The sequence below is a fragment of the Suncus etruscus genome, chromosome 17 (genome assembly GCF_024139225.1).
Source record: "Suncus etruscus isolate mSunEtr1 chromosome 17, mSunEtr1.pri.cur, whole genome shotgun sequence".
Classification (NCBI taxonomy): Eukaryota; Metazoa; Chordata; class Mammalia; order Eulipotyphla; family Soricidae; genus Suncus; species Suncus etruscus.
Window position 1 is genome coordinate 13194370 of NC_064864.1, and position 24277 is coordinate 13218646.

The 24277-nt window shown below is 31.3% G+C and overlaps 1 protein-coding gene and 1 non-coding gene across 2 annotated transcripts in view; both read left to right on the forward strand.

The window, feature by feature from the left end:
• The window catches only part of PCDH15 (protocadherin related 15), a 1226762-nt gene that overhangs the window by 459695 nt on the left and 742790 nt on the right, over positions 1–24277 (forward strand). The window lies entirely within an intron of this gene.
• On the forward strand, positions 23319–23425 carry LOC125995420 (U6 spliceosomal RNA). Its single transcript, XR_007490955.1, has one exon. It is a non-coding gene; the product is annotated as a U6 spliceosomal RNA (small nuclear RNA).

Consider the following 24277-nt stretch of genomic DNA (forward strand, 5'->3'; position numbering starts at 1 on the left):
CTATGGAGGCACCGACACCTTTCTTGCACTTCCAGCAAATTACTGTGCTTTATTTTTCTGTAACATCCTAAGGACATGATACTATTTAATCTTTGGGGTGCTGAGGATACATCCTTGGGTAGATGGAGATTTAAGATTACACTGTTATGCTTAGGAAACCATGTGGCTTGATCCAGGATTGGTCACATGTGAAGAATATGCCTTAAAGTCTGTTCTATCTCTGTCCAAAAGTCACTTTGGGGAGTATTCGTTAAACTTTATGATACCATTAGGATGATGCCAATACTTACTTTTATTTAAGTCTAGATAATAAAAAAGTAAGCTTTATAAGTGGATGCAAAAATATTTCTGTTAAGTTGAAGCTCTAACGACTGTTTAAATGGATTTTTTTTATTTCTTAAAAGTTATCTTTCTCTCCTTTCTGTTATTTTTTATTAATTAAACCTTTGTGATTTGCAAAATTATTCATAGTTGGATATGAGGCATACAATAATCAGCACCAATTTCACCATCAATGTCAACCACACATAGTCCATAAATGCCACAATTTTCTGTCCCAGTATGCATTATCCTTTTATCTGTTAAAATTTGAATTTTTGTTATTTGACTTCGTGAATATGGCTTGGATAATTAGTTCTTTGTTAATATCACCAATGGACCTGAGACTACTTGGCTTCTGTCCCCAAGTCTTTCATATCTGTTCTTCTCCTACTACTGTTAATTTATTTATTTCTCCTCAATATGCTCTTAAACCTTGAGATTTCTGGACAATCCCATTTAAACTGTTGCATTTCTTCATGTAGTTATTCTAAGTACCGCATAAAGGGTAAATTGTATTCATCCTTTTCTGCCTTGCTTTATTAACATAATATCTTCTAGTTCCATCCATGTTGAAGCAAATAATATGATTGTATTAATCCTTATAGCTACCTAGTACTTTATTGTATATATGTACCACATATTCATCTGTTGTTGCATATCTAGATTGAATCCAACTCTTAGCTATTGTACAGAGTGCTGCGATATTCTTATATCCATCTAGATGGCTATTTTTGTTCTGTTTTGTTTTGAGGCCACACCAGTTGATGCTCAGGGGTTACGTCTGGCTATGCGCTTAGAAATCACTCCTGGCTTGGGGACTATATGGGACGCCGGGGGATTGAAAAGTGGTCTATCCTACACTAGCACGGGGCAAGGCAGAGATGCTTTGCACTTGTGCCACTGCTCCAGCCCCTAGATGTGTAATTTTTTTGACCTGAGGATAGATACCCAAAAGAGAGATAATTAGATCACATGACAGTTAGATTCTGAGTTTTGAATTGTTTTCCACAGGGGTTGGACCAAGGTGCTTTAAAACCACATAAGCAGAAGGACAGTGGTTCTAATCTCAGAATCCCATATGGTCCTCTGAACCTGCCACACTTGGCAATCTTCCGGCTCTGCATTCATAAATTATACCTGGTAGAACTTGGAGATTCATATGCGATACTGGGAAATGAATCTGTGACAACTGATTTAAGCTGGCACCTTTCCCACAGTACTGTTGCTTTGGCCTTCTATATATTTATATTATTGTCCAATAGTAATGAATAAAATTTCCAAACCGTTTTCTAAAACAGCAGAACAAATGCAACTTTAAAATCTCAAGCAGAGAAAGTCTCCAGAAATTTTGAAATATGTCTTTGTTTAGGTTTTTCTTATTCTCTTTTGCCACAATATTTTCCTTTCTTTAGCAATTTCTTTCCCTCTCCTCTTACATTAAATCCTGAGAAAATTGAAAAGATAATGTTTTATTTTTCTCTTTGTACTTTTTTTTTGTTTTCTTGGGCCACACCCGTTTAATGCTCAGGGGTTACTTCTGGCTAAGCGCTCAGAAATCGCCCCTGGCTTGGGGGGGCCTTATGGGACGCCGGGGGATCGGACTGCAGTCCTTCCTTGGCTAGCGCCTGCAAGGCAGACACCTTACCTCTAGCGCCACCTCACCGGCCCCGTTCTCTTTGTATCTTTTAAAATTATTAATTTATTTTTAACATCGGGGTACAAACTGGTTGAAAATTTGAGTTCTAGAGCAAAGTTGGAGTCCTTGGAACCCATGCAATGCCAGAAATTTTATCTAGAGACTCTAATGTATAGACAGGTGTTGTTTCATTATCACACTTTTCTGGAAATAGAGAAATATAGGGAAACATCGTTTTATTCATGCTTTTAAAAACAAAATGCAGTGTAACTTGGTACTGCAAGGAAATTATAAGAGGTACTTCAAGGAAGCTTCCATTGTGTACACTATATTAAAGGGATCATCTTTATTCAGCAAAGACTTATAAAGATACAGAAAAATCACCATTTTTTGATGAAGCTTATCTATCTTTCATGTTCCCAGATTAGTTTACCAGTGTAAAGAATACTGAATTCTAATCTTCCCTTTCAAGTTACCACAGTGGTTTCAAGTTTAACATGGACGTTGAAAGATTAAGTCAAACTCATGTTGATATCTCAGGCTTCTAAGGTTTGTTTTTTATAATCTCCTCTGTCATAACACATCCCTCATACACCCCCCACATAACACAACCTACAAAAACTGTGTTAAAAAATTGTTATCCTATTTGATGGCTTATATGCTAGAAGGATGCTCACTTTATAACTTGAACTATGTAAACTCCTTTGTCAATTTTTGATAAAGAGAATTTGTATTATAAATTATATAGGCTTGTTGTATGCAATATTAAATTTCTCTGCATGTTCTATATTAAGTTCACCACTAGACATTCAATTCTTTTTTTTTTTTTTAGCACAGTTCCTTTGGTTTACTTTTTTTTATTCTTTTACTTTCTGGTAACTTCTGGTTACTAATCAGTTCTAGTTACTTCTAGTAACTTCTGGTAACTTCTAATTAAGTTCATATAATTATTTGATTTATCTATAACATAGAATAGAACAGTATTTATTTTCCATTTGATTTTATTCACAGACCATAATGACTTCTAGTTTCATATATATTGTTGCAAGTGTAAGGGCTTCATCTATTAATAGCTGTATGATATTCCATTATATACATATATGTATTGACATGCATATGTCTATGTGTGTATATATCTATGTTAATATTTTCTTTTTTATTTTTAGACCATATTTTTTAGAACTGTGGCACCATTGCTGACTCTATGATCAGGAGTGACCCAACTTAATTCTTGGGGGACCATAAATGGTGCTGGGGATTTAAACCAGGGCCCAGCCATTGTGACCTTGTTAGGCAAATACCTTGGGTCTTGCACAACCTCTCTGGTTCTATTACACATAGTATTTAGACAATTATCTTTAGAGGATAGCTTAGATTGGAAAATAAATTTATATTGATATAATTGCTGACCTCTGATTGGAATGTTTATTATCTTTTGTCAATAATTTCTGTATTCGTGGATTAGCTACTGAAAGTCACTGGATGCATAAACTGCATGTACTAAGCTTAGATAATACAGATATTATTCATAATAATAAAAATTTCCTCTGATTACTCCTTAATTGATCTTGCTGATTCTATGCATCTCTAATATGTCCTTCCCCTTACTATGGGTTTTTACCAACACACAGGAACTCTCAGCAAAGCTCTTGGCCTATACTCTATAGTCGTATGCTGGAAAAGTTCCCAGTAACACTTGATATCTGATTCTACACTATACAAAAAGCTTATATTTTCAGTTTCTGTACCAGGGTAAAAAATGACATATTTCTGAGATAAAATTTTATCAATGGTTACATGCACATAAAAATAATGTCTATCTCATATGTTTTATGTTAAATAACACTTAAAACATGTTATTTTTTATCATTATCCTAAACAAAATGTTTATTTTAGAATTGACCTAATTTTATTTTAAATTTTAAATTTAAATTTTTTAACTTTAGGATTGACCTTTTAGTAAAGGGTTATGGCACAGATTGCCAATCCTAATTTGATCCCTTGCACCACTAGGTCCCTCAAGCTTATATAGGAGGTCTGGCATGTGTGCTCCAGCATGTAAAAGCAGAATAGCACCTCATTCTTGTCCCTTGAACTAAATCACTTGCCAAGTTGGCTGTTCAGGGCCCTGAGCAGTTGCCCTCTTCCCTGATTAAAGAGCTCTTGCCCTGGTCCATTGTAGTAGAAGTTTCTTTACTGGCTAATAGTGATGGTAAAGTTAACTATGCTCATGGCAATGTTATAATTAAATTTCATTTTATAATCAAAGTCATATACAATAAAGTGGTTTAATTAATTCGTGGAGAAAAAGTCCAACGATTGACTCTTGGTACAAAATTTAGAAAATGCTTCAAGGGCAGAGAAACACTGTATCTCTTAGGCCAAGGGATTTTCCCAATATTTACCATTCCTATGCAGAAAGAAAAAGAAGCAACACAAAATAATTTTGTTTTGGTTTTGTTATTGTTGTTGGTTTTATATTTTTGTGCTCTGTTTTGTTTTTATTTCAGGACCATGGTTATTGTGTGGTGCTTGTCTTTATTGCGACAAATGTCATAGTAAAGCACTATAAAGAGAAGACTGAAGGGTGGGGTACTTGTCTTGCAAATGGTTAACTCAGGTTCAGTCCAACCCAGCACACCATATCTGTTTTGATCTGTTCAATTTTTCTTTTTGTATCATGGTGATGTTTCTCTTATTTTTTCCTTTTCCTCTCTCAAATTGATGTTTAGAGCCTCTAGAAGGACTCAGCCCATTTTTTGCTTGTTTGATTTTTACCCCATTTTATTTCTTTTCTTCACATAACTTGAACCTCTTGTTCTGCCTCTCAAATTGAGGGGAAATAATGGAGGGTACCAAGACCAAGCAGTTGTATGATCACTAAGTTGTAATTAGAATGATCGGACTTAAATACCAAATCCAAAGTCAATGACAACAGAATCAATACCCAATCTACAACAAGCTAGACACAGAGGGGACCACTTATACTAGCATCCTGGGGAGTAAGGGAGGAGAATATGTGATACATGCTGGGAACAGGGGTGGAGGAAGGACAACTTTGGTGGTGGGAATTCCCCTGATTCAATGTCAATATGTACTGAAAATATTACTGTGAAAGATATATAATCCACTTTGGCCAAAATAAAAAATATTATATATATATTAAAAAAAGAAGCAAGAAATGCCAAAATTAATTAATTAATTAAAAAAGACAAATATAAAATGCAAGTTTACCACTCTTAATTTAAATGGGTTAACAACTTTAAATATTCAACTGAAAATATTCATTAAATTAAAATTAAAGACAATTAAAATCTCCCAGGAACTATATACCTCATTTAATAATTATTACTAGAGTTAAGAGAACTTGCTGGTATTTATAATCTCTCTCAAAAGAACTCTTATGGTAAGAATAACTTAGTACAATTTTTTAAATATAAAGATGAAACTTACTGTCTGGGAAAAATTATTTTTTGAACATGATTATGATGAATTATATTTAACATAAAAAGCTAAAGTATTATATTTGTAATAGGAAGAATAACCTTTTGTGATGTCCTTGCTCTAATTCCTGGAAACCATGAATATGTTATCATATAAAATAAATGAAAATTCATCTTACAGATAGAATTACTGTTACTGATTATCCAACCTTAAAGTATATAAATTGCCATAAATTTTCCAGGTAGATCCAATGTAAATCTCTGATGTAAAAGGATTTATGTGTGAAACAAAGAACCTGAAGATAGTGTTTGAATAATGTGATATATTGACAATTTAATCTAAGATTACTTTCTTTAACATTGTTGGCCAAAAGTAGTAATTGCCATAAAGCAAATTTTCTTTGAGAGAATCCAGAAAGAAAACAACCTTCTATATGGGCAGTGTAACACTTGTCTCTGACATTTAACAAATAGAATTATAGTATATTGATATATTTTAAACCTTTAAATTTGTGATATTTCTTACAGAAGAAATGGGACATTAATAAAGTATCCAACTATGGAAATTCAGTAAATGTTTTTCTTCCTACACATATTATTTTATTCTCTATAGTTAGAGAATCACTTTGATACATGATAATAAACGATATGTCATGAATGAGTACATATGGCTATAGAATGTTTACTTTTGAATGAAGATAATGTTAAAAACTGATTATAATGATAGATGCAAAATTTGACTAAATAATAATTTAATTTTGCACTGTACCTTGCAAAGTATATTGCAGATTATAAATGTATTAGTGCTTACAATTATTTGAGAAAGTTGGAAACGTTTCATTTCTTTGTGTGCTTGTTTTACAATTAGGCAAAGAAAGTAAAAAATAACTTTTTAATATTTTTAATTCTTTTTTAAATAATTAAGCAAACATTCAAGTGATAGACAGTTTGCAATTCCAGTGAAGAAAATTTAGAAAAAGAAAAAAATGTGAGAGAAATATAAGCATAGGAAGTTAATATGTGACAATTTCCATTGTAAAATTACCAATGTCAGAGGGCTTATTTTGTGTATGATTTGTAGAAGAAAATCTTTTGATCAGAAAAACTGTGGATGAAAAACTGAAAAAAAAACTATAAAAAGTCAGGATACTTTTTTGTTTTTTTTTTGTTTGTTTTTTTTGGGTCAAACCCGGCATCACTCAGGGGTTCCTCCTGGCTCTATGCTCAGAAATCTATCCTAGCAGGCTCGGGGGACCATATGGGATGCCGGAATTCGAACCACCAACCTTCTGCACGCTATCTCACTGGCCCTCCAAAAGTCAGGATTCTTGTACCTGAAAAATATGGTTTGAGTAAATCAACTCTTACAAAGTCTTTATTATAAAATGCTGCTCTAGAAATACAAGACATTGTATATGGGACACAATAAAAAAAATGGTCGTTCAAATCCTGACATAAAGATAATTTGCTGTAATTGCAAAGTTATTGGTAAATTTGTGGTGATAAGTTTAGCATAGCCTATAATATTATTTAAAATTCTACCTTTCAGAAAATTGTCACCCTATCAATAACATTGAGCAATTAATTTATAATTTATATATTTATACCACTATTTTAATGTCCTTGTGATGTAATTTAAAATAGATTTTAAAAGCACAGGGAAGAGATGACTAAGACAATAATTGAAAATGATCACTATGGAAAAGAACTGAGCAATAAAAGGAGATAAAGTGAATATGCATGATACTCTTCAGTAAGAATATTACAAATCACTTGCCTAAAAAGAAATGTAAGAGAAAGAGAGGGAGAGGGAGAAGGAGGGGAAGAGTGAAGGGTGAGAGAAAGATAGAGAGAAAGAAGCAGGAAGGGGAGAAAATAACAGGATTGCGAGGAAATGGGTTATTGGTGGTAGTAAATTTGCACTAGTTAGGGGTATTGGACTTGTATGACTCAAATTCAATCATGAGCAAATTTGTAGCTGTGTATTTCACAATTATTCAACTAAACTATTTATAAAAAACAATACATTCAGTAGAACAGAAGATATAAATCCTTACATAAAATAGGTATCAAATAATAATCTTATTAATGGAAAATGGATAGCCTCCAACACTGATTTTCAATTTCTATATAAGAAATTAGTCTTAGAAATTTGTCATTGATCTTTGCCAATATGATTATATTTTGGTAAACTCTACATATCAGTTTTGGGGTTCAGGCTACATTGATGTCAGAATGCAAAGAAATGGACCTTTTAATTTATATTTATAATATAATTATATCAAGATAACTTCAATACTCATTGAAAACAAAAACAAGTTTTAAGCAAGTATTTATAAACTTGAATTAAATTGTATTTTGTATAGTTTTAAGAGTTATTATAGAGATCACTTAAAAGTAAGAGAGTTAAAATAAAATACTTCTTTTTCACTAATGAATCTTGCACATAGAATCCCAATCAAAACAACCAATTAATATTACTCTCTTGTGTTACCTGTTTGTATTTAATCCAAATTGGAATTTTCTTTGTGCTAAAAAATCTTTAACTAGCATTATTTTATTACCATAAATTTTTGTAAGATTCATCTAGCATATAAAGGTTGTAACTAAGAGAATTGAGTAGATTTATTAAGTATCAAGCTGACAATAGACTTAATGCTGATGAATTTTCTATAGTAGCAAAAATTTCAAGGGCAGAATAGTGAGATACTGTTTTCTTTTTTGTTCTTACTTCCCTCTGAGTTTGTGTCATGCTGTGGTGGATGAACTTGAATCTCTCTAATGTAAATGTCAAATATAATAAACGTTTTCTATTTTCTTCCCAGTACTTTTTTTTTTTTTCTTTGCAATTTAGAAGAAGAAATGGTGGAATATCAGTATCTTGAAGCAACATTAAATTCTACATTTATCTCCGAGTATCAACCAAGTTATATCCTGGAATTGTCTCTCTTTTTCTACAAAGGAGAAAGAAACTACATCTTTATTTGACTTTATTCCTTAAAGAAAAGATGGACTGTGGGCCAGAGAAATAAGATAGCAGCAAGGGCACTGACGTAATGTAGCCAATTCAATTTTAAGCCCCAGCATACCATATTGTTCCCCAAGTCTGCCAGGAGTAATTCTTGAATGCAAAAACAGGTGTAACTCCTGAGTACCACAAGAAGTGGCAGAAGTATTTTATGGAAATGACTACTAATACCAAAGGAGTAGTAAATAATAGATAATTGAAAAGGAAAGAGAAAGGACTTTTGAGGAACCTCTTAGGGAGTAACGTTCTTGTTATGACTGAAACTCAATTACAATTTGTTTGTAATCATGGTGTTTAAATAATTTAGTTTAAAATCAAAAAAATTTTTTTCATCTTTTTGAATCAAAAGTTTTACTTCTGCACTAAGTGTCCCAACATTTTCTATGGACACCTGCACCTGATAGAGACAGAAATAGCACAATCAGTTGAAAAATGGAAAAGGATAAACTATAAATCTGTACGACAGAGGGAATCAGTTTGGTGAAAATGCTACTCAGTGAATAAAAGATTTGAAAATTAGCTAAATCTAGAAAGTCAACCAAAAGGAAAGGCTAGATGGATGTTGGCCCCTTAGTGAGAGAAGAATGACCTTGGCACTTCACCTAGGTTTACCTTTGCGGGGGATGCACCAGCCAATAGTGTCTATATTTATGTTGAAAGCTATGGACTATGGAAGAGTCAGTTTACCACACTTGACGACTTCAGTCACGTCAATTGCTCAAACTGTGACTTGTGGGATTGTTCAGGGTTTTCTTTTGGCTTCTGGTCGGGGACCTCGGAAACCATATATGGTACTGGTAATGACATTCAGGTGTTCTGAATGTAAGGCTAGAGCCTTAACTATCATATTATCTTTGAGGCCCAGGAATATGCAATTCAAAGTATTATTCCATGCATCTTAATTTACAATCTAAGAAGATGTATAGGCTCACATAGCTATTTCTCTTCAACTAAATGAGCAACAAATAATAAAGCAAATCGTTTACTGAGCAAATGGTTACTGATCATTATTGAGAAGAGTAATTAGTCGAGGTTGGCTTGAAATTTTAAAATAAGAATCAAAAGACAAGATCAGGAGAGATATTTGGATACATCGTCTATTAAGAGGCAATATTATTATTGATTCATTTTGTCATTGTTATAGCATATGATTAGGAATGCAGAAGTAATTTGTTATTTGTATTTTGATTTTTATTTTAAAGCATCTTCTATGTTATGCAACAGCTCATTTGAAATATATTACTTGTTTCTGCTCAACAGAGTATTTTTAAGAAAACATTTGTGAAATTAAGAGCAAAAATTTGTCAGAAAAATTATACTCAGGAATAAAAAGTTCATCATTATAATTCCTTTGAGCAATTTTTAAATTCTGATAAATGTGTTTTTCAAAATGTATATATCTAAATTAAAAATTAAATTTTTCTTCATAAACTAGACTTACAATTTAAAAATAAGATGCTCCAAGATTAATGCAATTTAAGCTTGCAAATTTATTGCTAACTTATAATTCTGAGAGAAATACATTGCAATGCTTTCATAGGAAGAACATTTGTTAAAAACTTTTAATAGTCAGTTATGAGTCTATACAGATTTGCCCACACTATTTATCAGATTTTTTCAGTGCGTGGGAGTTTTATATTTTATTTATCCAATGAAAATTAAAGAAATTTTAATTATGTACTTAATGTACAAAAAGGTACTAGGTTAGGGATATATAAAATATAACTATATATTGATGCAATTTAATAGAACAAAATTAATTGTAAATATTTTATATAATTATGTACATATGGTGTCATAATGTGAACATTTTACAGATTATCATTTGTTTGACAGTTATATAGTGGATGATTCAGTAATTAGAACAAACAAATGAAAGTGTCATGTCTTGCAAGGTACTCTTGCCAAAGATATTCTACTAATATTGAACTCAGCATTTTAACAAAAGAAATACCAAGAATGGAAAATGTATAACCTGGATAATGGGACAAGCTAACTTTTAATGAGAAGATAAAAACACATCAGTATAAGTTATTAATGTAATATATTATGCTATAAATATTTCAATGAGTTTATAAACATTTTTTATTTTTATTTATTTACTTTTTTTTGCCAAACCCAGTGATGCTCAGTGATTACTTTTGGCTCTTCACTCAGAAATAGCTCCTGGCTTGGGGGACCATATGGGACACTGGTGGATGGAACTATGGTTCATCCTATGCTAGTGTGCTCAAGGCAGACGCCTTACCGCTATGCGCCACAGCTCTGGCATGAATTTTGTGAACTTTTAAATATTATTCTTTTTGCTTTTAATTTTTCATCTGTCCCAGTAGAAATTAATATCTGTTATAATAGTGTTATAATACTAAATATTGGATTTTATTATATATTACTATATTATGAAGACTTCAAAGAGTTTACAAACATTTCAATAATATTCCTCTTTTTTCCTGTTGTTTTATTTTTTCCTTTTGAGTTTACTTTTTCTCAGTTAATTTTAGTTTTGTGCCACTCCCAAAAAACTTAGCAGTCATTCCTGGCTCAGAAGACCACAACTGGTTTTGCTCAGGAATATATGATGCCAGGTATAAACCTGAGGCTTACATTAGCAAGGTGTCCACTTGAGCCCTTTAAGTAGTAATAACAGCCCTCAATGATCTCTATTTTGGCCAATTTTTATGCAAATTGATCTGTAGAAGAAACTCACACTCAATAATATACAACAATGCTGCATTTAAATTCAAATCATCGGGTTGCTAACAGTTGAAGTGTAATATAAACATAATTTTAGCCTAAAGTAATATTCAAACTACTTAAAATGCATACATTTAATACTTTGTATGTAACAAAATAATAATAATAAAATACTGGTGCTACAGAGTGACAAGAGAAAAGATGGGTACTTAAAAAAGAAATTTTTGTAAGAATTGTAGAGATTTATATTTCAGTTTCCTGAGAGGCAACCTGAAGATAGTTGCTAAAATTTGTACTTAAGAAACAGAATTATAAAAAAAGACAAGTTAAGTTATCCAAAAGTAAAAAAAAAAAATATGTCAAAAGAAGTGAACATTTTCTATCTTATCGCCTGGATGAAACTTTAGGATTTTAGTTATAGATTTTTTTCATGATAATATTTTTCTACCTATAAAACTAACAGAAAACAATTTAATTATATGGATGCTAATATGAAAAAGATAACTTTTGATAATATTATACCTCTTATCTATTTCCTTATATAAAATTAAACAAACAAAATCTAAAAGTAACAAAAATTTTAGGGACATAAATTTTAGAGAACGGAGTATTCACACTGAAATATTTGAAAATATTGACAGAAATGAAAATGTCTGATTTATATAACTTCTGAGAGAATACCAGGCATTTTATTTTTATAAGTTTTCATAAAAAGGGAAATATTGGGATATAAGAAGTATATATGCTATTATGTTTGTAAGGCAATAGCCAGAATTTATTTATTAAGCATAAACTTGTTTAATAAGCCATACCCAGACTCTGGATATATTCTATGTGCCTGCCAAAAGATGTGTGTCTAAAGAAATGATGGCAAATGTACACTGTGGAATATTATATAGTCATTATAAAAAGTCATGAAATGTACTTATCCATGGATGAACATGGAGACTATTATGCTGAGTAAAATGATCCATAATAAAAAGGAAAGACATAGAATAATCTCACTCATCTGTGGGCTATAAAAAAAAAGAAGATTGTATGGTAATACTACACAGAAACAACAGAGACAGGGTTAGGGGGTCCATTTCAGGGTAGTGACTTTTTTTTGTTTTGTTTTGTTTTGTTTTTGGATCAGACCTGGCAGCACTCAGGTGTTATTCATGGCTCTATCCTCAGAAATCGCTCCTGGAAGGCTCAGGGGACCATATGGGATGCGGAGATTCGAACCTCCATCCTGTATTCAAGACAAATGCCTTACCTCCATGCTATCTCTCTGGGCCTCAGGATAGTGATCTTGACACTAAGAGCAATGAGTGATGCTACAGTAGAGTAGGGTCCTCTAGGAAAATGATAGTTTTAAACAATTACTAGGCTTTAAAAATGGAAAAGCTAACAGGCAAGGCACACCTAGGTTAAAATTGTTAAAACAATACCTAAAAGAAAAGAGATAGAGAGAAGGAAAAGAGAGAAACAGAGAATGGATAAGAGAAAGAGAGAGAAGCAAATTACCAGACCTAGAGTCAGGTGAAGTAGAGATATAGGGAGAAATAAAATGGGAGCAAAAACTAAATTGGAAAATGTATATGTTTAAAGATGGAATGTATATTAATTACAATACCTTAAAGAATAAAATTGGCTCATTAGGATTTAAATAGGAATTCGGAAATTTATAAAATTTTACCTCAAAGATGAAATATTACTATTTGATTTTGAAGCATGGTGTCTATGGTATACATGATATAAAATATTAGAATTAACTTTTATGTATATTTTTTGATTTTCATTTATTGCTTACATATATTTTACAAGTTAATGTTACGTTCTAGTAGATTACCATGTGTTTCTCAAAAGGAGCATTCTGAAAATAATATGAATTACAAAATTCCTGACACCAATACATTTTTCATAGATTTATGCTTCACTCATTGTGGATTTTCTATTTTTATTGGAAATTCATAAATTTCTGAGTAATATTTTTTAATAGTCTCAAAAAAGAACCTCAAAAATTTGCATAATAAACATTGAATGACTTTTTGTCTCATATATATACACCCAGAACTAGTTATAGTTTTAAAGATTTATTTTAATGTATATTTCCATTATTAGATTTGAAAATAGTTTAATCCATGAAGTGTTGTTAAATATAGAAGTAAATTATAGTGAAATCAGAATTAAAACACATCTACTTAATAGTTAACTTTGAAAATTATGTGAAAAAATGTTAATTTGTCAAATTCATCATCTTTAACAACCTGCACTTTTTCAGAATTCTAATAAATTATTTTCTTCCCTTTTCTTCAGTTCTCTTAAAATGTTCCTTGCAACTTAACTAGAAATACATTTCTATTGTAGAAGTTGTCTGTTAACATTTATCATCATTAGAGTTAGTTTAAATTTACTGCACACCTACTAAATTTCTTCTGTAGAGTAACACAACATTTTCTGTCTTTTGACAATATTTCTATTATTTGAACACACTTGTTGGGAGTTTCCACATAACTCTCTTCATTGATATAACCAGGTAATCTTAATATATTTACCAAATAAAAGTCTTAAATATGATATACTTATACATATGACTAGGCTTAGAAATGATTGACTGTAATTTGGCCACTAAGTATAACTAGGTAACAAAATATAAGAGAAAAACCCAAGATTATTTTAAGGTAATGATGAAAATAAATAAGAGAAGATAATAATTAAAATGTCTTTACTATCATTGAGTTAGAACTTGCTGACATTGGCTATAGCTCAATAAAAGCTCAACAGCACCAAGTGTAGCCCAAGTGGTACCTTGGTGAGATGATCTTCTAGTCACCATTAAAATGAGGGCTCAGACGTACTCATAGTTTTAACACTGAGTGATCAAACTGGTTGGGCCAAGTATTATAAGGAAGAGCCCCTGGAACCCTTAGCACTGCACAAAGGTAACATCTGTAAGTAATGTGTATGAAAATGAAATAGTTGTCATAGGGCCTTAAAATCTGGGAAAAATCCTTTTCTGTAAACAAATTCAGAGATGTTTCATATATATATATTGGAAGGCAGGGATTTTGATTGCCAATCTCTTCTACTCAAGACTTATTTCTGGATCTTTATTTTGGAATTATGTCTAGTACTGTTCATGGGACATATGTGGTATCAATGACCAAGCTGAGGGTGTGTAATATAAAAGAAATGAGCTCCTTCTACCTCCCTTTGACTCCTTTTTTTCTAATTATGTATTTAGCATATGTCTGTAAATAAGGTCAAGTCTGTTTTTAGTTTGTTTTATATTTCTCAGATAATTTAATTTTAGAGATATTTAATACATTCCTAATGCTCTACAGTGATTAACTAAAATGGTTAATTTTGACCAGTGAGATACATTATTTTATATAATGGTTTACAAAGTTCTATGAAAACTTATCAACTTCATAGACAAAATATTTATTCATAATATGATTTTCAATATATTAATTGCTTTGGTTTCAGTAAAATATTTCTGCTTATGAGTATTTTTAATCTATTACATCAATAACCTAATTGATAAATGTATATTTTCAAATTTAGTTATATCACTCACCATTTATACCAAATTAATTTGCTTAAACAATTAATTACCAATTTTTAATATCTGCTCTAAAATATTTTATTCAATTTTATATCTAGAATTTGGGCAGTTACTAATTTAATAAGTTGACACCATATTCACACCTGATATAATTCAATGAAAAGAAATTATGTTCTTTATGCACTATCACAGAAAAACAATATTTTGTAATTGAATATATTGTTAAAATCTAAAATGTACTATTAAAATGATTTATCTGCATCTGTAGAGCTAATTCTACAGATTAAAACTATATGTGTAAAGGAAAAATTACTTACTGTTATTTCAGCATAGTCATTCAAATGGAATACTCCAAGTTTCTGCCCCTATTCTTATCTGTGATTAGTGGAAGAAATCTGAAATAAATGCCTCAGAGATCTGACACTGATAATTTTCTGGTTAATAAATTTTATTTTCATTGCTTACTTTTGATCTTCTGTGAACAGCAGGGTCCTCCAACCTTCTCAATTTTGGTCATTAATTTCTAGTCATAAAACATAAAATTAGTACAAAAGATAGTATTGCATGTTTTTTGTGTCCAAAATTTTGTGATTTTTCCCACCAGATTATGCTCCTGAGAAATTTAATTATAATGTTACTTAATTGATACATTCATTTAAGAACGACATAAAATGTAAAAAAATAAGTTAAGAGAGGATTAATTAGATTAAATTAATATAGTGTATACAATTTTTTCTCTTGCACATAATGTGTTTCTTTGACTACATGTTAGAATACATTAAAATACAGATATTTTACACAAATACATTTTCTAGTAAAGATCATAACTAAAATCATTCAAAAGTAAATTGAAATATTCTATTTGGATTAGGAAAATCAAAAAGGACTCATTTCAAGGACACAATTTATCTAGCCTGCAATGCATTCTTAAATATTTTATCTCTCTCTTGATATTTATTCCCTCAAGAACACAGACACCCTCCCACATACACTCACACTAATGCCAAGAAAACAGAAATAAACAAAAGAGTTTGGCTTCAAATGTTTTATGGAATAAGATTTTAAGAATTAGTAGATGATAAGACTTAAGTAGTAGAACATATGCCTAGCATGTATCAGGCCCAGAGTTCTATCACTCATGAAACAAGAAACAAACCATAAAATATGTAACATTATTCTCAGGATAATAATCTAACAACCAAAAAATAATGATTGCTTTGTTGGCAAAATAGATTTTTGATGGAATAAAACACAATAAATCACAAAAAAAAATAAAACATAAAACAAAATGAAACGCCTATTTATTACTGGTTGGAGAAATAGAACAGTGTTTAAGGAACTTATATGTGGTCAACATTAGTTCAACCTTTGGCAAGCCATAAAGCAGGAGTCTCAAACTCGGGGCCCACGGGCCATTTGTGGCCCTCCATACAACATGTTGTGGCCCGCGGCCGGCCTTCAAATATCGCAGTATTCGCGATTATTCGCTTACCTAATAATTGCAATAAAAATCGCATTAGTAAGAAAAAATATCATTAAACATTCGCATACCCCAAGCAGTTCCGTTCGGGGTATGCAAATGTTTAATGCGATTTTTTTTTCTTACTAATGTGATTTTTTATTGCGAATATTCAGTAAGCGAAATCCCTTATGCGGCCCTGCCTCACCCGGACTTTGCCTCCTGCGGCCCCCAGGTAAACTGAGTTTGAGACCCGGCCATAAAGTATCTTGCGCCATCTCAGTACTGATCAGTTAGCAAAGAACCAGAATTAAATACATAGCACGACTGAGTTTGGAATTACTTCCAGCCCAAACCCTCTTATTTTTTTAGATATGGATCTCATATTTTAAAACTTTCAGGCCATTTCATGTCCATAATCATTTATATAATTTGTTTGTTTGTTTGGGGCCCACTTCCAGGGTTTCTCAGATGTGACTTCTGGTTCTGTGCTCAGAAATCACTCTAAGGCTGGGAGAAAATATGGGATGCCAGGAATCAAACTGGCGTCTATCCAGGTTGGCCATGTGCAAGGCAAATGCCCTACCACTGCACTATCATCTCGGCCCCAACTTTATCTAATCTTAACAATGTACTAATGTAGGCATTTTACTTTACTTATCCTTAATTAATGTTGCACTTCCTTTTCTGTGTTATGCCTTCCAAACAGGCATTAAAAATATCTTTAGCATTGTTCTAACTCTGAAGTACCATTGCGTTTAGTCTTTGGACTAGTCTGATTTACTTTTCCTTAATTGCAGTCTGTTAATTATGCAAACCAGTATCACCCATATACTACAAAGATAATTAAGCTTGATTACATAATACTGCCTTATTTAATATGGAAGGATAATATTCAAGACTTTTTTTTCTGCTACTACTGTTAGTTGCATTTTTGTTTATTTATTTCTTTCAAATATATTTAAAGTAATTTCATCATTTTTTCATACTATATGAAAAAATGCTACAAATTGGGAATATAACAGCTATATATTGGAAATATAATAGCAGAAATTAGTATGGTATCTACTGTCAAGGGACTTTTAGAAAAGGAGAGAGATGATAAGCTAAAATTTTATCATGATTAGTTATTCTCATAGGTCCCCATCTTGGCATAATCGAATATCTGTATACTTATTCAATCTAAAAGGTTAGGGTAGAAATATCAAAAATAACATTTCTTTAGTTAGTTGAAAAAGGAATTTGTTACTTTTAAGTGGTAAAATGAGAAAATTTAGCTCTTTATTTTTTTTAAAGAAATTAGACCTTTTTTGACCAAGAGATTAACTAGTTTTAGTTTTCTTTGCTTTAAAATTATTTTTCACATTAACAGATTCTTTAGTTGAATTACCATGAGATAGTTATAACTTGTTCATGGTATGGGTTTCAGTCATATCATGTATGTATAATTCACCACTGCACACTTACTACCACCAATGCCCCCAGTTGTTTCCCTCCCACTGTTTCCTTCCATGCCTGCCACTGTGGGAGATATTTTACTTCTCTACTTCTCTTCTCTCTCTCTCTCTCTCTCTCTCTCTCTCTCTCTCTCTCTCTCTCTCTCTCTCTCTCTCTCTCTCTCTCTCTCTCCCTCCTTTTCACTTTTCCTTTTAGACATTGTGGTTTGCACTATTGTTCCTGAAGTGGGTGCTTAAAGGGATCATTTCCAACTTGTTGTCAGAGTGGTAACTTCTCCGCTGTAACTGCATTTTCTCACTATTTAACCTAGTTTTATTTTATTTATTTATTTTTTTTTGGTGCGGGGAGCACACTTGATTATATTCAGGAGTTACTCTTGGCTATGCATTCAGAAATCGCTCCTGGCGTGGGAGACCTAATGGGACACCAGGGATCAAACCAAGTCGTCCTGGGTCAGCCATGTGCAAAAACAAATGCCTAAGGCTGCACTACTGCTCCTACCCTAAGGCAAGTTTGTCTATTGTCTCTGGATATGATTATAATATCATTATGATATTATTGTTATAATATCATATGATTATAGGACCATAGGACCTATGTTTATTTTCCATATATGAGTGCAATAATTCTCTGCCTATCACTCTCCCTCTGACTCATTTCACTCAGTATAATATTCTTCATATTCAATCATGTATATATGACATATAAACAAATTTTATGACTTCATTTTCCTAACAGCTGCATAGTATTCTATTGTTTACATATACCACAGTTCATTTATCCAGGTATATTCTTAGACATGTGGGTTGTTTCCATATTCTGGCTCTTGTCAATACTGCGTAAAAGAATATAGGACTGTAGAGGCCTTTTTTGACTTGTGATTTTGGACCTGAAGAGTATATTTCTGGGATTGATATTGATAAATTATATAGATGACTAATGTTTAGATTTCTGAGGAATACCTATATTGTTTCAAAAAAAGTTGGACCAGTAAGTATCTCCACCAGCATTGAATCCCTTTCTCTTTGTATCCATGCCAACACTGGTTGTTCTTTTTTTTTTGTGATATTTGGCAGTCTCTGTGGTGTGATAAATGATAAAAGATAGTATCACTTTGTTGTTTTGATGTGCATCTCTTTTATGATTAAGGATATAGAGCATTTTTTCCTGTAGCATTTTTTGGCCATCTGTATTTCTTCCTTGAGGAGTATTCAGTTTATATCTTCTTCACATTTTTGTATGGGGGTAGACTTTTTTTTTGTTATACTGTAAATGTCTTATATATTTATTAGGTATTAACACCTTATCTGAGGGATGTTTTATATATATTAATTATTCACCACTTATCAGAGAGATGTTGGTTGGATAATTTTCCCAATCTGTGGGCAGTCTTTGTATACTAGTCATAATTTCCTTAAAAATGAAGACGTTTTTCAGTTTAATATAGTTCCATTTGCTTATATTTTCTTCTGCTTGCAAGGCAATTGCCTTCCATAGCTCCATTGTTTTTAATTTATCTGAGAAATTTCCCCTTTTTTAACAAAATATACCATAGTTATATACTTTTCTTACAATTACCTTGCCCACAGATTATTTAAAATTGTCATTATAATCTAAGATAAGTTATAGTACAAAACTTCCTATATAATATGGCTAAATAATTAAATATTTTCATAGTTTTGTTTGCTGTTGATCTCATAAACATAACAGTTAAGAGACAATTTGGAAAGCAAAAACAAAATTTTGCAGAAAATACCAAACCTATCGAACAAAGTATTCCTTGGGAGCCTTAAGATTAATGTAAGCAATAACCAATTGTTAAGCTTTTTTTGGCCAAAAGGGTAGAGCTAAAAAAAAAAAGTGAAAAGAAACACATAAAGACAAAGTACAGATACAGCATGTGAATAAAAATGACATGAGAGTACATGATGGCAAAAATAAATGTGACAAAGCTATGAAATTTTTAAAGGTGACTTATTATTTTGGATAATAAATAGAAGGACTGCTTTCTAATTAGTTGTTTTGCTATTTTCCATCAACATATTTTAGAGAAATAAACAAAAATTTAGTCTAGCATTCTTAATATTTCCAAATTTTGTAAAATGCTTAAAATATATGTTTAATATCATATATACATAAATTAAAGTAAAGCAGTAAAACTTCTCTGTGACATTTTAATTATAAAGAGGGAATGCAAAGAAGTTGATTACAAATAGCTAAAGATGCAAGTCTAACATCTTCCTAATGGACCCAATGGATTCAAGATTATACTTATTAGATGTTTGTTGTTTCTCACACAATATACTCACTTAAAATATGGTGACTATTTTAGTGAAAAACTTCTAGTACTTCATTACCTAGAAAAGTAACATATTTCTGTATCTTGTAGATTATTTCTGGAAGTATTAGCTAACTAGATTTCTATAGTATTTCTGATATAAATATAATTGATTATAGTCTACTGATATTGTTCAGCAAAAAAAGAAGGCCCTTGATTTATACCTTATCTTATATCAAAAGTGAGTTTCATTCTCAGAACATTAACAAAGTACAACAATTCAAAGAAATTTGTTAATAAATAATACTTGCTGTGAGTTATATATAAAAGCAAACATGTTTAATCAATATTATTTATATTTTAGTAATTCCGATTTTCTTCCAGTTTATTATATAATCAATTGGTATGGGAATAATGCGGAAGATAGTCATTGAATACATGTTAAGGCTTAGCATTTTGCTAATTGTTTTGCACTTTAACTTTTGCAAGTCTTTTGTAAATGCAGATTTCTTTATTATGCAGTTAATTAGAATAAATAATACAACTTAAAGTATTTCATTATTTTTAATTTTACATGCATGCTTTTATTTACATTAATTTGAGTTTTATAAAATTATTGTGTTGAGGTGGGAGCAAATTTTAATAGTTACAATTCAAATGGAAATTAAAAAAAATGTAAGGGGGCCGGGTGGTGGCGCTGGAGGTAAGGTGCCTGCCTTGCCTGCGCTAGCCTAGGACGGACCGCGGTTCGATCCCCCGGCGTCCCATATGGTCCCCCAAGAAGCCAGGAGCAACTTCTGAGCACATAGCCAGGAGTAATCCCTGAGCGTCACAGGGTGTGCCCCCCCCCAAAAAAAATGTAAGAAAGTCAGAAGAAGGATAACAACAAAATGATACTAACTATATGTGTTATTTGAACTAATTAGATAAGGAAATGCAATAGTTTAAAGGGGGATGATGCCTACATCACTTTGATCCCAGAGTACAGAGAGGAAGAAAGAAATTGATGGGAGAAAGATACTTGGGAAATAATGGGAACAGGGAACAAGAATATTCAGGTACATGAATAGTGTTAAGTAACGATAGAGCTAAATATCAAAACAATCAACTGCACTTAAGTCACGAGACCCAAACTCTAACAATCAAACTTATAAAGGTTCCTGTGAAGATTGTAGTTGGCAGTCAGGTATTGGCGGGAATCTAGATGAAGGTTGATAATGTTAGTAGTTTCAATTCGGAATATTTTATACATAAATTATAACATTGCATGAATAACTTTGTGCCTCACAGTACATTAGTACATTTCAAAAATAATTTTTATTGAGACCAATATGATTTACAAGTCTTTCACAATTATATTTAAGGTACACAGTGGGAGTGAATTAGGTCCATTCCCACCACCAGTGTTGACCTCTCTCCACCACATTTCCCAGTATGCATCACGTAACTCTACACAGAGCCCGCTGGAATGCTAAGGGTAACAGATTCCTTTTGTGTATAGCTCGTTGCAGCTTGGATCTCTTGATTCTATTATTGCTGACATTGGGTTGGGTTTTATTTCTGAACATTAGTACAATTTTTAAATAACAGTTATTATGATATGGGTGTAACACCTTCCTTTCAAAAAATGTTATAACAAAAGTTAAAAAAAAAGCCTAATCAGTTTCTCCCTCTTTTATAATAAGATTGCATTTCTTACAAATGGAGAATAATGAATGCCCAGATGAACGAATACCTTGATTTTCACTGTTATTTTTACTGATAAAATTTTCATAATTGAGAAATATTCTAGCATCATTCAGTTAGAAATAGAGAATTGTTGTCTCTACTACCTGGGAAACTCCTAAACAACCAGTGTTTGATTTGTTTCTCTTGTTGCTTTGGGGCTATCATGCAATTTAATGTTAATCAAAATCATACACAGTCCTGGGGTGATAAGAATTACTGTGTCTCTCATTCTTCGATTTTTCATGAACTTTCTTCTGTATCGTCTTTTGGACTCCAATATTACCCCATGTGAGGCTCAATAGAATTAACCAAATTGGCTTAATCGGGGTAAATTTAGAAAGTAAATCTGACTATATTTAAAAAGCAAATCTGTTAATCTACTGCATTAAAACAGCTTATTACATTCCAAATGAGTTAGGAAGGAGGCAATTCTGTATTTATTCAACAAACTTTGACAGAACAGGTTCTCACAAATCAGAGTTCTTTATCAGTGCTACCAGAAGGCATAATTGAATCCATATTCATATCAGAAAAGACAACAGTATCTAGCTTTTTTAGAATTATAGCAGAATTATAGGTCTTTTATGACCTAGTTTTCTTGAAAAGCCTTTCCACTATTAGACTTGCTAGAACTGTCCGAAAACCTTTTAGGAGATGTTTTTTGACACTTAACTAACATTGTCTGAATCATATAAACTTTTAAAAATGATCATTTAAAATGATAGAATAAAAAATAAATTAAAATTTAAAATGATAAATTCAAATACATTTTAAATGAGTAGTCACAATGATAAAATATCATTTAAAATAATGCTACACTGTTCTATTAGAAAAACATGGCCGTGCAGAGAAATTATAAAAGATTTATATTATTTGTTGGCAGAACTTTGAAATCGCATTAAATAGGTTGTTTGTATAATTTTTAATACATTAGTTTGGTTTACATTTATTTTATGCATTTTATTCAGATATAAACATTACTTATTTGCAGCCAATATTTTATAATATTAAATATTATGTACAATTTTTGAATTTAGCTTTTGCTAATTTGTCGCATCATAAAGAATAATCAAAATCAAAATCCACCTTTTGTACCAATAAAATTATGAATGCTGAAATCTTTATAGAATTAAAAATAACACAAGGCAACAAGCACAAGAATACTGGGGGGGTGGATAACAATATGTGAATCCTGACTTCAATTTATAAAACAATGATAAAGTAACCTAGTATTAAAAGTAATACATACAAGAATCAATGAGATAGAGTGTTATGAGTTCAGACTATACAGATAGATTTAATTTATGATAAAAATACAAATAAATAAAATGGAGGTAGCAAAGATACTTAAGAATATGATATTGGGAAAACTGAAAAACAATTTGAAAATAAATGAATTTGATCATTAATTAAGATTAATTGAATAAAAATAAAAATTAAAATTAAAAAATTAAAATTAAATAATTAAATAAATAATTAAACATTAATTAAGATTAAATAAGCATACAATAAAAATTTGGAATTAGACTGAAAATCATAAAATTTATTTAAGACAATTAGGCAAAAATCATTCATAATATAGACTATTTTTGTGCAAAAAAAAAGTAAAAATAAACATACAGTTGAGTCCCACTTAAAATTTCTGTACCCTAGTAGACATAATTTTTAAAACAAAAATATATCTACTGAAAAAGAAATAATTCACACAAAAAACTATCAAGTGCTCGCTTCCGCAGCACATATACTAAAATTGGAATGATACAGAGAAGGATACCATGGCCCCTGTGCAAGGATGACATGCAAATTCATGAAGCGTTCCATATAAAAAAAAAAAAACCACACAAAAAAACTAACAAAAGCTATCAAAAGTCCAATAGCCATTATATATAAAGAAGTCACAGAACTCAAGAACAATGCTCAGTAAAAAAAAAATAAGAAGCAGATAGTTCACCCAGGATGATATCAAATAAGCCAATACATAAAATAAGTTAATTTTCTCATACAATTAAATACATAAAATTAAAAATAAAGTGCCACACTATACCTGAGAATATGGATCATATAAATACCTCCAGAGACGGGGCCGGAGAGATAGCACAGCGATGTTTGCCTTGCAAGCAGGGGATCCAGGACCTAAGGTGGTTGGTTCAAATCCCGGCATCCCATATATCCCCGTGTCTGCCAGTAGCTATTTCTAAGCAGATAGCCAGGAGTAACCAGGGTGTGGCCCAAAACCAAAACAAAACAACAAAACAAAACAAAAAAACCCAAAAACTCCCGAGAAAAGTAAACTTGGTAGTTTGAATGTAAGTTAGAATCTTAGTAAAGTGTTATTAACAAATATAAATGGTATTTCTGTTATGCATATAATATAAATTTGTATAGATAAAGTAATATATAACAGATGTATACTAAACCCACTGATTTTTATGTAAATATTTGAGGTGTATTTTATTTTTTATATATTACAAACCTACAATCAAACCTGAAATGCTATATTTTGTGACTAAATGGATGGAACTATGAAGTCATATTAATTGAGGAAAGAAAGAAAAAGTATTATACCAATGTCTGACTCATATTTAGGATATAGATATAGTTATTTATGGCACTAAAATAAAACAGAATCAGAAAATATTTCAAGAACCCAGGCTCCAGAGACATGGTACCAGAGTGGAG